The 13170-nt window shown below is 46.5% G+C and overlaps 1 protein-coding gene across 1 annotated transcript in view; it reads left to right on the forward strand.

The window, feature by feature from the left end:
* Nucleotides 1-11072: 11072 nt before the first annotated feature.
* mbnl1 (muscleblind-like splicing regulator 1) overlaps nt 11073-13170 on the forward strand; it is a 47932-nt gene continuing 45834 nt past the window's right edge. Inside the window, exon 1 of the mRNA XM_083689720.1 lies at nt 11073-11469. The gene's annotated coding sequence lies outside the window, so the exon portion shown is untranslated. The remainder of the gene's footprint in view (nt 11470-13170) is intronic.

Consider the following 13170-nt stretch of genomic DNA (forward strand, 5'->3'; position numbering starts at 1 on the left):
GCTCCCACTGCGCAGTGGTAACGGCGCACTGAAATTCACGCGAGATGAACCATAGGAAAAAAAAAGAAAAAAAAAAGATACAAAAGGCATCCCATTCAACAAGTCCATAAATAAATCAATGAAAGACATTAAATAATTGGCCTAACCCTAACCCTATCACTGTAAAATAAATGAATAATAATAATAAAAAAAAAAAAAAAAAAATATTAAGTCACTGATATAGTATTCTGTAAGTTAAGCTCATTTGGAGGTAAGAATATTCGGGCTAGGTTATGCGTAATATTTAGATGACAATGACATACAAGTGTAAAAACTGGTGTTTACGCTATCGAATGTGTGTTATGTGTCTTACCTATAGGCCTGCAGGAGGCTAGTGTCTAGCCTACTGTCGAGTGCATGTTAGGATGTGCAGGCCAGCACATTCTCACTCACAAAATCATGGGCATCCCTCCATAGGCTACCCCTGTCAAATCAGAGCAATATGCGTGTGCAAAATTCATAGTCAACTGGGGTATTGTGATGTCACTACGAGTATCCATAGTCTAGACAGGTAGAGGGATGTATTGAAATGATAAAACAAGATAATGGCCACTTTCAAAGAAGAAAAGCCTTTATTTCGGGGCTATATGCACAATATTGTGTGACAAATAATATTGATATGTTCATAAGTTGTTGGTCATATTGTAACTGCCTATGGCTGGTACGCATGGGGAAATAATAGGGCGACAGTTACATTATACATTCACTAGAGGGTACCATCGGGTTCCGCAATAGGGAAAAAGGTGACTTTACAAACTCAAAATACTATGTCACCTTTCTTAGAATTGACTCCATTCACGCAGTCTTCCTGGTCCGTCATATAAGGAAGAATTCCATAGTTCACGGGGCCGTTCCAGCTCTCTCTCTGCGCACCGACCACCTGAGAATGCCATTGGTGTTGACGACAGACCAAAGACTGGAAGATTGAATATCTTCTCACAGTCATGACGATGCTCTCTGAATAAAGCAATAGGAGACAGTGCAAAGTTATGCAAGTAAAGGCTATGCATTTTCAATGCAAATTCCATTTACACAAAACGACAAAGAAGTAGGAAGAAAAGATTTACTTTTATATTCTGCCACAAAGGTTGGGGCTGTTGCATTCCGTCGCAAGTTATTTCCAGCTCTTCTCTTCAAACCCATGTTCTCCAACTCCAATTTCCTGATTTCGGACCGCATTTCTTTGATCACCTGCGCGAGCCTCCGGTCGCTGTCCATGGTGCTGAAATGACCTACCTACCCAATGTCCTCTCATTAAGTGTCTTTCTAACTAACTAAACGCGCAACCACTTGCCCCATCTGACCTCGTAAACAGATAGGCCTATCCCCAAGACCGCCTCATCTATTTTTCCTCCCTACATCTAAAACTTCAATCACAGTGGCTTTGTCGATTTATTCTTCATCGCGGTGGGTTGTCACTCACGCCGATTTCAGCAGAGCTGGGTTACATGAACGTGAAAGGCCTACATCAAGCAAAGCGCTCTACCTCAGCCTTTCTCTTTCTATAAAGAAGGTAAACAATCAAGCTGTCATCGCACCATTGATAACCCAGTCACATGGCCAAAGAGAAGAGTGTCATTTCCTTCCCCGAGACCTGATGCCTACCACTTTCCCTCCTCCAGTTAAATATTTATCTGTTCTGTCAACGTAAAGCAGCAATAGGCAATCTAGTAAGGGGCTGTGACACGTATACCCTATGTTGTGGTGAACCACTATCATTTTCTCTCTCATGTATGTTTACCGTTGTCTGCCATTCACAAGCTGCAATTCTGTGCCGCAGAACATCAATTATGCGAAATAGGACATTCTTATAGGCTGCCTATATCATAACAGCTCACTCCACCCTCCCTTCCCCATTTGGTTTATATAGACATATGGGCTATTAATAGTTGATAGTGTCCTTCAGCAGTTAGAAACACCTTTCAAAGTTCCCACTGTGTAACACTGTTATCCTTATCTGAGATACACAGTACAAACAAATGATCCGTGTGTGTGTGCGTGCGTGCGTGCGTGCGTGCGTGCGTGTGCGTGTGCCTGTGTCTGTGTGCCTGTGTCTGTGTCTGTGACTGTGACTTTGTGTGTGTGGAACTTTGGCAATGTGAATGCAAATGTTGCAATTGAACACATTTTGTGTGTGTGTGTGTGCATGTGTGTGTGTGTGTGTGCGTGTGTGTGTGTGTGTGTGTGTGTGTGTGTGTGTGTGTGTGTGTGTGTGTGTGTGTGTGTGTGTGCGTGCAACGGAAGAGAGAGACAGATGGGGAGGAATCGGACAAACAAAAACAAAGAGAATGCTGGAACAGAGAGAGACAACCAAATGTTTTTACGATTTGTTATACAGGTCTTCAAGAGAAGGATGGATGGATCTGTTCACTTTTACAGAGACTGGGACCACTACAAGGGAGGCTTTGGACGTGCAGCAGAACACTTAGGCTTATACTGTATGTCTGCCATCTGTCCCACCCTGAGCCCATGTATAGGCCCAAACAGTTGAAATGTATATTTGGCACAACAACAACAACAACAACAAAAGCAATAGCAACAGCAACAACAACAGCAACAGCAACAGCAACAGCAACAGCAACAGCAACAACAACAACTGAGAAGTTGGATGCGAACAGAAAGCAATCTGGCAACCAGTTTATAGCAGATCTGGCAACCAGGCTAAAGCAGACATTGTGGCAGACAAGTGTTGATCTCACATTGGTTGATGTCTCACTGACTGTTGATTGGTTGCAGGTTTGGAGCGATTTCATCCCCTCTCCACCAGTAAGACATATTTGAGGTTGGACATGGAGGACAGAAGGTGTTCACTCTCTAATCACTCCTTCTACACAGAGAACTACACTACTCACTTCACTGCTGTTTTGTTTCTGATTTGTTATTTAATCTCTTTATGAACCAATAGCTTGGGTGTCAGGCTGAGCTTTCCGCTTCATTCCACTGAAACATCTCAGGCGGACACACAGGATATTAGAACTGTCTCCCTAGCCTCACATGCCAGACTTCTCCTGCTGTCAGACACATGCTCCATGGCGGGAGTGAGGCTATTGCAATCCTAAATGGCCTCTCCCATCACAACATCTAGAGGTATTCCACCTTCGGTTAGGTTGTTTATTTTGTATGCTTCTTTAAAACTATTAAATTGGTTAATTTGTTGATACCCCATCCTCATTCTTCCTATGTGCATTAATGCGATGTTCTGCTCTCGATGAAGGTTCTGTTAAAACAGCACAACATAATTGTGACCCGGTTATCACATAAAGTTTACCATTTAATGTCAAATGTTCACAGCCATAGTTAGTAACACGTAGACTTGAGTCATATTGGACCATATGTAAACTCCTCACGATTTCTTAAACGAACTTAAAAGCATGGTCATAGCATATAGGGTATTCTTAATGGAATATAGGATCCAATATGATTGAGTGTCTGTCACACAGGGATGAGCAAATCATTATCAATCATTATTAATCATATATATATAATCTTATATCTTTTGGAGTCAGATATAACTTAATGTAAACTTGTGTTAGTTGATCATGTGACCACTAGTGCGTAGAGTCCGCTTTATCATGTCCATAAGCGTCTGAAGTTCTGAAGTTCTGAAGTTGTCCCCTCCAGGCTTTCTCTCTTTTCAATAATCCTTTGGTTTTCTACCACTTCTTCAGTGTTTTTATCAATTCTTCACTACAGTTGCAAACCTAATGGTGTCTCCAGCCCACCAGGGACGCACAGGAGCATCAGTGTGCTGTGGCTGTCCTGGATGAGAATCACACACACACGCACACACACGCACACACACACGCACACGCACACACACACACACACACACACACACACACACACACACACACACACACATACACACACACACACACACACACACATTTGTCTACGGGTTCGGTTCCTTTTTCAAAATCCTAGAAAAGTATTTCAGTACTACATTTCTCATCTGTAATACCCATGCCAGCCTGCAGATGACAGTGTAGGGTGTCTTTTCTTTTCAAGGCCCACTGTGTTGTTCACAACATAGGAATTACTTGCTCAACAAACTCAGGTGAGGTTTCTGCAAGAGACAACTAGGCTGAGAGATCCAAGATATCAGTTTTGGTGCATTGTGTGGTCATTGCAGAGGTAGAGCAAGCGGGTTCTCAATATAAAACAGTGCTTTTGCATTTCTTAAGCATTTCTACTCATTGCCAATGCTGCAAAAAGTGCTGACATTAGAGGGAAGGTCAGGAAAAACAAGCGCCGCTTGCATGCAGTATCCCAGGCTCATCATTTTAGCCGAGTCACTTTTGTGTCAGTGCCAACTGTACAATACCAGAGGAAGACTAATTTAATTTGCCACTGATGTCGACCTTGAAGCAGTGATATAGGCTACCGTCCCCAAAAGGCTACTGAGAGAATTGATATTGAGAGAGCATAAAGGAGCCTCAGAGAGCACACAGAGTACAGCTGACGCAACCCTACTGTTCCACTCTTACATCCAGAGTCTCGTCCGTCTCCGGCTCTCTCTCTCTGTCCTTCAGATTGGGTGTGTGATTGTGATGTATTCTTAGCGTGATCGTGTCCGTGTGAGGTTATTACACTTTCCGGCGATTTAGCAGCCACGCGTGAATTCATGACGTTGGTTTCTATGTAACGGTATTTTCACATCGTCCTCTTTAAAAAAGAACCAAACTCAGTCCTCTTTAAGTAAACCAAGAGGTGAAAAAAAGAGGTAAAAGAACGCTTTGCACCCTGGGTAATTGCACATTGATTGAGCATGTGAAATGGACGGTAAGCCCAGAGGGCCAAGAGAGTCACTTCATCGGCCTATATTAAATTTAGCCTCGAAAACACATTCAAACGTCACCACGTGGTGCAGCGTACTTTGTTATAGTCCGATCTGACAGGAGAGAATGAGGAAGGCACGTCTCTGGAGGAAAGGCTACGTCTTTGCCAACCCGGTGCCACAACACACGGCTATAGCAACGACTCTGGAGTTCAGAACACAATAACAACATCAACAACACAAAGCACCGAAGACGGATTTCAGTGAGAGTGAAAGAGGCAGGGAGGGAGGGAGGGAGGGAGGGAGGGAGGCAGGGAGGGAGGGAGGGAGGGAGGAAGGGAAGGAGGGTGGGGGGGAGGAAGGGAAGGAGGGTGGGGGGGAGGCAGGGAGGGAGGGAGGGAGGCAGGGAGGGAGGCAGGGAGGGAGGGAGGGAGGCAGGGAGGGAGGGAGGGAGGGAGGGAGGGAGGGAGGCAGGGAGGGAGGGAGGGAGGGAGGAAGGGAAGGAGGGTGGGGGGGAGGCAGGGAGGGAGGGAGGGAGGGAGGGAGGCAGGGAGGGAGGGAGGGAGGCAGGGAGGGAGGGAGGGAGGGAGGAAGGGAAGGAGGGTGGGGGGGAGGCAGGGAGGGAGGGAGGGAGGCAGGGAGGGAGGCAGGGAGGGAGGGAGGGAGGGAGGAAGGGAAGGAGGGTGGGAGGGAGGGAGGAAGGGAAGGAGGGTGGGGGGGGGGGATGGATCGGACAAGTCAGAGTTAAGAGATATCACACCGCAGTCTAGAAAATGTCACCTCCGGCTGCATGTGAGAGACGCCAAATGAAAGTGAGAGGAGGAGGCTGCAGACATTTAGGACACATCTGTTTTTATTATTTGTTCAGTGCCAAAGGGCGTCTCAGTGCACCGCCATCGGTCCCGATCGCGCGCGTGGCGTACCCGTACGGAGCTGCCGCGAAACAAAGTGTTCTGATGACAGAAGTGTCATTTTGTTACGGCCGTATCAGCGACGCATCATGGCTAACTCCTAGAATAGACCGCACCACGTGGATCGGCGAGCGACGTTGAAAACGAGCACAGAGAAAGAGCAGTCCTTTTTTGATGGCGCGCAAATGATGTGCGTTCTATATTGGTTTTTGATGACAGTACCCTGCCTCCTCGCCAAACGATGTCCTAGGACGAGAATGAAGATGTGCCCATCACCCTGGAATAAAAAAAGAAAGAGGAAGATGTTTTATGACTTTATTATCACAGATTAGTCTTCACACACACACACACACACGCCTAATCCCTATCCTTCAGCACCCAAGGGATAACTTTAGTCAAGCGTTCTCCATCCAAGCACCAACCCATGTGATAGTGGTAGTAAACCTGGCCGTAAGTCACCCTTGCCCTCGTCAACAGCGACACTTTAATTCGAGGTAAAAATGTCTCGGGGTGGTATTGGATATTGGTCGTAAAGTCTAAAGATAGGGCTCGAGTCAAGACTCCAAGCTATTTCACGGAACTTGGGGCGAGCTGCCAACCATGCACTAGGCAATTAACCTGGAAAAATGAAGATTAGCAAAACATATGGCGATATAAGGCCATGCGACCGCAGCTAAAGACCGTGAATGACGACAATAGCATTGTTGTCATATTTGCAAGATCTCGTCGGTATTTCTTATCATGGACGGAAAGAGTGTGTCGGAATCACACAGAAATTGATGGTAGCTGCTCAGCCCCAGCAGCTTCCCCTCCAACATTATGACTCAGTAATCATAGGCTAAGTCTGTTTTTCTTTTCCCTCCCTTCTTTCTCTCTCTCTCTCTCTCTCCTCCTGTCTCTCTCTCTCTCTCCCTCTCTTTCTACTAGCTAGGGGAATCCAGTAGTGAATTTTTAATGACGCTATAGGCTACCGGAGAAAGTGTTTGTTGACTTTTCGGCACAGACTGGGGCTCGGCGGGGGAGCCGGCTGTTATTTATGGCCCACAGCCTTGCGTGATTGGCTGAGAAGGAGAGATATAATTAAGTCTGCTGCTCGGGTTAGCTAGTTTTGAAACTCCAGTAGGTGCTGTGTTGAGCTCTGCGGTTGCTAGGTTACGAAGTGGACAGTTCTCTCTGGTGTATGGAGAATGTTTCAGAGACCTAAGTGGTGGCTCTGGTAGTAGGTCGCCTTTCCTCATTTGCCCTCAGATTCAATCTACCTACGTAACTGTCAATAGTGGAGCTGTTATGGTGCATTGCAGGTATAGCTCGCATGACAATGGGGTCAAATCTTTTGATCTCGAACTATTGATCTCAATTGAGGCATTCGGACAGACTTTGAATTTGGGGTGAGCCAAACCTTCAAATCAACGTTGTGCCATCTGCTGTCAAAATAAACATTCAGTGTGCTGGAAAAGTCCAAACATGGATGTATCAATCCCAGATTGCCCCTTTAACCTCCCCCTTACCCCCACCCTGACCTCTAACCTCACCCTTACCCCCACCCTGACCTCTAACCTCACCCTTACCCCTCACCCATCCCTCCCTGACTCATTGATGTGGACCAGCGTCCCAACACAGCATGTTCTCCAATGACCCACACTGGCTGGCTATAACTTACCATTAGCCATGTGTCCACAGCATTGATGTTGAGTTTAAATCAATACAATTTAGCCTGAATTAGCCACCAGGCCCCAGCCAACTCCAACACAACAGGATAAAGGTAGATAGGTCTGTAATTGGATGTTTTATTGATGCTGTTTTAACTCCAATGCCCCCTACCCAGGCACGCTCAGGGCTTTCCGTAATGTTGTTGTCGGACTCCGGTCGATGCGATTACTGAAATGGCCCAACATCTGGATGACTGGGGGGGGGGGGAATTAGACTGTACCATTACGGAGGCATTTGGGGTATGTAAGTGGGATCGTGCCATGACTTTTGCTGGAATATGTGTAACATCCACATTTAACATCAACATTGAGCCCAATACGCATTGAGCCACAATACACATCATGAAGCACTAACGAATCATCTTCCTTGTTGACTAAATGAACATTGGCACATGTAGGCTACTGCATGTAACGTCCCCCTCTTTAGGAAGAGTCTCCCACCGTTCTGTTCACATGTTCAGGGTGGTCTTCTGGGGGGACGACTGGGCATGGTGTAGTAATGGGATTAGACTGCTGTGAATAGGGCTTTCCCAGGGCTATCCCATATTACCGTGGCGACAGGGCGGCCATGTTTTGTGGGCTCCCTAGAGGCGGGAAGAGAAGATGGGAAATCACCACCCAGCGTGGCTAATCCTGTTTTTCGTGTATTTATAGCGTGGATTACACGATCAAGTGACTTTTATAATAAATGTATCATCGCGAGCGTAAAATGAAACATCGGTATGGGAAATCAACATAGACATAATATATTGTAATCCCTGTTTAATCCAGTTATTTAAAACACATGTTCTGTCATGGTTAATGACTGTGACATATTTATCCAATTCATGAGCATCTTAAATTATCCGCACATGCTAATGCAAAGTAGTTTTGGTTTTTACATGATTACTTTGGGAAAAAAATACGTTGTACCCATTGGTATTCATTCTGACCTTATTGTATTGGCTTTGATGCCTAATTTCTCTGATTATCTGATTAATTTAATGTCTTTTTGCCGTAAAGGCAAGTGAAGGAATTACTGAAATGCTTTTGTGTGATTAGTGACCACTTAGACTTATTAATTAATAAATTGGCATAATTCTGCTTTTACATGAGACTGTCCTGATTGCCTCACTTGAAAGTCTATTCTGAGTGGACCGCATTTAGATGAAAAACATTTGTTAAAGGGATCTCTCTCTCTCTCTCTCTCTCTCTCTCTCTCTCTCTCTCTCTCTCTATCTCTCTCACACATGCACACTTTCTCTCTCTCTCTCTCTCAGCCCAGGTGAAAGGTAGACAAAGAGAGAGACAGATTGACAGACAGACAGACAGACAGACAGACAGACAGACAGACAGACAGACATACACACACCCACACACCCACACACACACACACACACACACACACACACACACACACACACCTTTTGTTGGCTTGCGATGGAGACAAGGTCCTTTCCACTAACAAGAGAGAGGCGTCTAGTTACAGTTACAGAGTGGGCAATTAGCGTGACATGGCAGGGTGTCAAGGCTTGGCCGGGGTATATATTCCTGATTAGGGAAGCGTAACGTCCCTAATCACTCAACGCTCACAGCTAATTAGCGGTGTGTTATTTGACGGCCTGTTTTGACAGGCCTTGGCCACCGTAGTCTATGTGTGACAGTGACTCATGGAGCGGGAGGATATGTTTGTGTCATGCTCTCTGTTTTCTGTCTCTCTCAGATAGGGACTGATAATCAATTGACTGCCATTTTCCACTGTTGCCCAAAAGTTGACTTTTTCGTCTGTGTTTACCATTGATGAGGTAACTCTGTGCTTCAGCCTTTTGCACAATGTGCCAATGTGCTCTTGTTACTTCACACGCTTTCTCCTTTATGTTTTTTTTAAAGTCTATACCACAATTCAGAATATATATATATATATATATATAGGCACTGTATATAGCCTAGTATGATTAAGTACTGACTCCAACACCATTAGCCAGTCATAGTGAATGACTGACACAATATCATAGCCTCAAGCAATGACTTCCTGCCACATACACACCCAATTTAGTCTACCTCTCTCTCTCTCTCTCTCTCTTTCTCTCTCTCTCTCTCTCCCCTCCCTTTCTTCTCCTCTGTACAGGTCGTTGTCGTAGTGGAGTAGGAATGCGCCGGCGACCGCGGCCTCTTCCAGACGGCAGACAGCGTCCAGGGAGCCTAAAAAGGGAAGGAGTCTCGCTCTGGTTTACTGGCAGCCTGGGCAGATAGAGAGGCAAGGGAGGCAGGCAGGCAGGCAGGCAGGCAGGCAGGCAGAGAAGGAGAAGAAGAAGGAGGAGGAGGAGGAGGAGGAGGAGGAGGAGGAGGAGGAGGAAGAGGAGTGGGGACTTGGAGGCTAAATTAGGCCTGGTCTCATTGACTTCCACTCCCCAGAGCCCCCCCAGCCCCCCAGCCCTGCAGCCCTGCAGCCCACGAGCCCTGAGGAAGGAGGGCCACAGAGGAGGGGTCCATCACTACCGTCTTAACAGCCCCTTTAAGAGCCCTGTGTGAAGAGTCTAGAATGTAGGTTAGTGAGGGAATGAGAGTAATGATGTAATACTGGTGTATTTAAAGGGGAAATGGGAGCAGTTTTGACTGACTTAAAAAAAGTGAATGATTGGTTAGATAGGGCGTTGGATATAGATTTGATCCAATCTGTCGGTCGCAAACAAACTTTAGAAAGTTCTGTTTGTTGACACTCACTGCGTGTCAGGCTTTTAGATGAAGTCCCCCCCCCCCCCCCCCCCCACACACACACACGTTGTGCCATGTGCTTGCCTTTCCTGAATCTGACTGAGTGTGTATATTTCCCTGATTGACTGACTGGCTGGCTGGCAGGTAGAGAGGAGAGATGCTGAGTGTTGGCTCAAGGGGGGGTCGGTCTTATCACTGACAGTTGGACTGACGTAGCACAGCGGGTGGGGGGGGGGGGGGGGGGGGGGGACACGCCCCATGCACACTGCAACCCTTTAGCAAGGAGGAACACTCTGATAACAGTGGTAAGTGAAACCCACCTGGCAGTGTTGTGTGTGTTGTTATGATAACCTTCATGCCCTTCCTGGTTTCAGTCCCTAAACAGAAGCCCCCTTCAACACTACACCCGCCCCCCCCCCCCCCACCCCACACACACACACACACTTCCTGTTTCAAGCTGTTTCACTCCTTATCTCGAAAGTTGCAAACTGGTCAGATGTCAGAGGCCACTTCCTCTTTTCACACACACACACACACACACACACACACACACACACACACACACACACACACACACACACACACACACACACACACACGCACGCACGTAGGCAGACAGACAGACAGACAGACAGACAGACAGACAGACAGACAGACAGACAGACAGGCAGTCAGACAGACAGGCAGGCAGGCAGACAGACAGGCAGGCAGACAGGCAGGCAGGCAGGCAGGCAGGCAGACAGATAGACAGAGACACACAAACACATTTATAAGTGGCGACACGCATGTATGCACACACACACACACACACACACACACACACACACACACACACTGAGAGAATTAGAGGAAAGGGGAAGTGAAAGACATAGAGACAGAGGAGGGGCGGAGGGGAGGAGAAACAAGCGTTACCATATTTGGCAGCAGTAGATAATGTTAGCAAAAGATGCAAATGAGATAAGGAGCGGTTACCGTGGCAACCCGGCGTTGCGCAGTGATGGTTCGTTGTCAAGCCAGCCGCGTTTGTCATACGGCCTCTGCCAAGCAGAAGGCGCTGTTTGGAGTGAGAGAGTGAAGGAGAGAGAGAACGAGAGAGAGAGAGAGAGAGAGAGAGAGAGAGAAAGAGAGAAAGAGAGAGAGAGAGAGAGAACTGTGGAGAGAGTGAGAGAGAGAGAGAGAACTGGGGAGAGAGAGAGTGAGAGAGAGAGAGAGAGAGAGAGAGAGAGGGAGTGGGAAAGACAGAGGCAGTTTGACCCATGATGCATTGCAGTGCGCTGTGACCTGCGTTGGAGTGGCGTTGCCAGTGTCAGTGTCACGTCAGCCTTAGACGAGCATACAGGTAAGGACATGGGGGGGCATCAAGGGTCACGATTCTTCATGCAGAATAGGAGGGAAACTCTTTTAAACTCTATTGTATTTGACTGTAAACTCAACACAACTCTGTTATCTCTGAGCTTGAAGTTTCATTATTCTGTAAAACTATAAGCAGCATATTTGACAAATGTGTGAGTAATCGGCACATCCGTACAGTGGCAAAACAATGCTGCATTTTCATTCAGTGGTACTTTGCAGTAGTCCAGCATGTGTAGGGTTATGTATTGTATATCTTAACGTGTGCATGTTCTGGGAATGAACTAGCTCTTACAGTAGCAAAGTATTTTTCTGTTGTTTGAATTCTTGCTTCAAAGTTAGTCATGCGTGGGTTTTTGCTTTTTACTATGTATCCTTTTGTTTAGTCTGTGGGTGTTTAAATATGTGTGTGTGTGTGTGTGTGTGTGTGTGTGTGTGTGTGTAATATGGTCTTGATTAGGACAGTGAAGGTTTGTACACAGTAACTGCTTCAGTGGTTCAGACGTTAGGATCGTGACTTGTTTCAATAGCACACTGCAAGGCCAACTGAAATATTTCTTCGCAAAGGGTGTTCCCAGTTATTTTTTGTTTTTTTATCTCAAAGATAAGCCTCAGACTCAAGTATGCTGCTCACACACACTGTCAGTTTGGGACAATACGGCTCACAGTGAACAGTTGAAATTACAGCTGCAGTGGGGCTTCCTTTAACTGCGCCAGAGCAGAGAGAACGCCAAAGGCAATAGGGCGAGCAGTAGGACATCGCAACATTGTGGCGAATTTATTTGATTATTCCCAAAGAAAGTTAGAGTTTTCCTCTACTAGGCCGACAGTTTTGTCAGTGTGTTGCGTCTGGTTTGTCCTCTAGTCTTTGCAGGGTGTTTGTTTGCTGATTTTGGTCTCTTTTACTCTTTTACTTTAGTCAGTATGCCTTCCTCAGTCATAAACACCCGGCTGTGTTCAACAAACACGCTAGAGTCGACCGATCGACGTCGCCGATTTACTTTTTAATGTTTTTTTTTATTTGTTTTTTTTACAAAGAATCAGCAGCCATTTTAAGCAATAGGGAACACCTCCGATCTGCATTCTGGTGTCTCGTAACCGCCCGGCGGGAAAAAAAATGTTGCGAAATGGCTGACGTCGAACGTCACTTCCCTCTACGGGGCTTTGTCTGTGACGCTGTGTGCTGTGTGCTGTGTGCTGTGTGTGTGTGTGTGTGTGTGTGTGTGTGTGTGTGTGTGTGTGTGTGTGTGTGTGTGTGTGTGTGATGAGGCTGTGTAAGGAGGGCGTAATGTGTGTCTGTGGCGTTGTGTGATCGATGGATCCGTCAGGCCTATGGCTCATAAAGGGTCTGGGACATTTCCCCAGTGGAGTGAGAGTTCACATCAGCCAGCCAGTGCCATTTACAGAAGGCTGGGAAATAGCAGAGTGCTGAGCGGAGTGAGGGAGAGAGGGAGAGAAACTCAGTGAGTTCACTAAGGAGGGAGAGAGAGAGAGAGGGAGAGTAGAGAGGGAGAAACCCAGTGAGTGTGAGAGAGAATTGGAGAAACTCAGCAAGTTCTCAAAGAGAGAACGAGAGAGAGGGAGGCAGAAAAAGACATCTTTATCAACTGTGGTCTAGTCTACTGTCACTCTCTCCCTCTGTCTGAGGTGGTTGAGTAAAAAGAGGGAGAGAGAGAGAGAGAGAGAGAGA

The sequence above is a fragment of the Argentina silus genome (assembly GCF_951799395.1).
Source record: "Argentina silus genome assembly, chromosome: 18".
Lineage (NCBI taxonomy): Eukaryota > Metazoa > Chordata > Actinopteri > Argentiniformes > Argentinidae > Argentina > Argentina silus.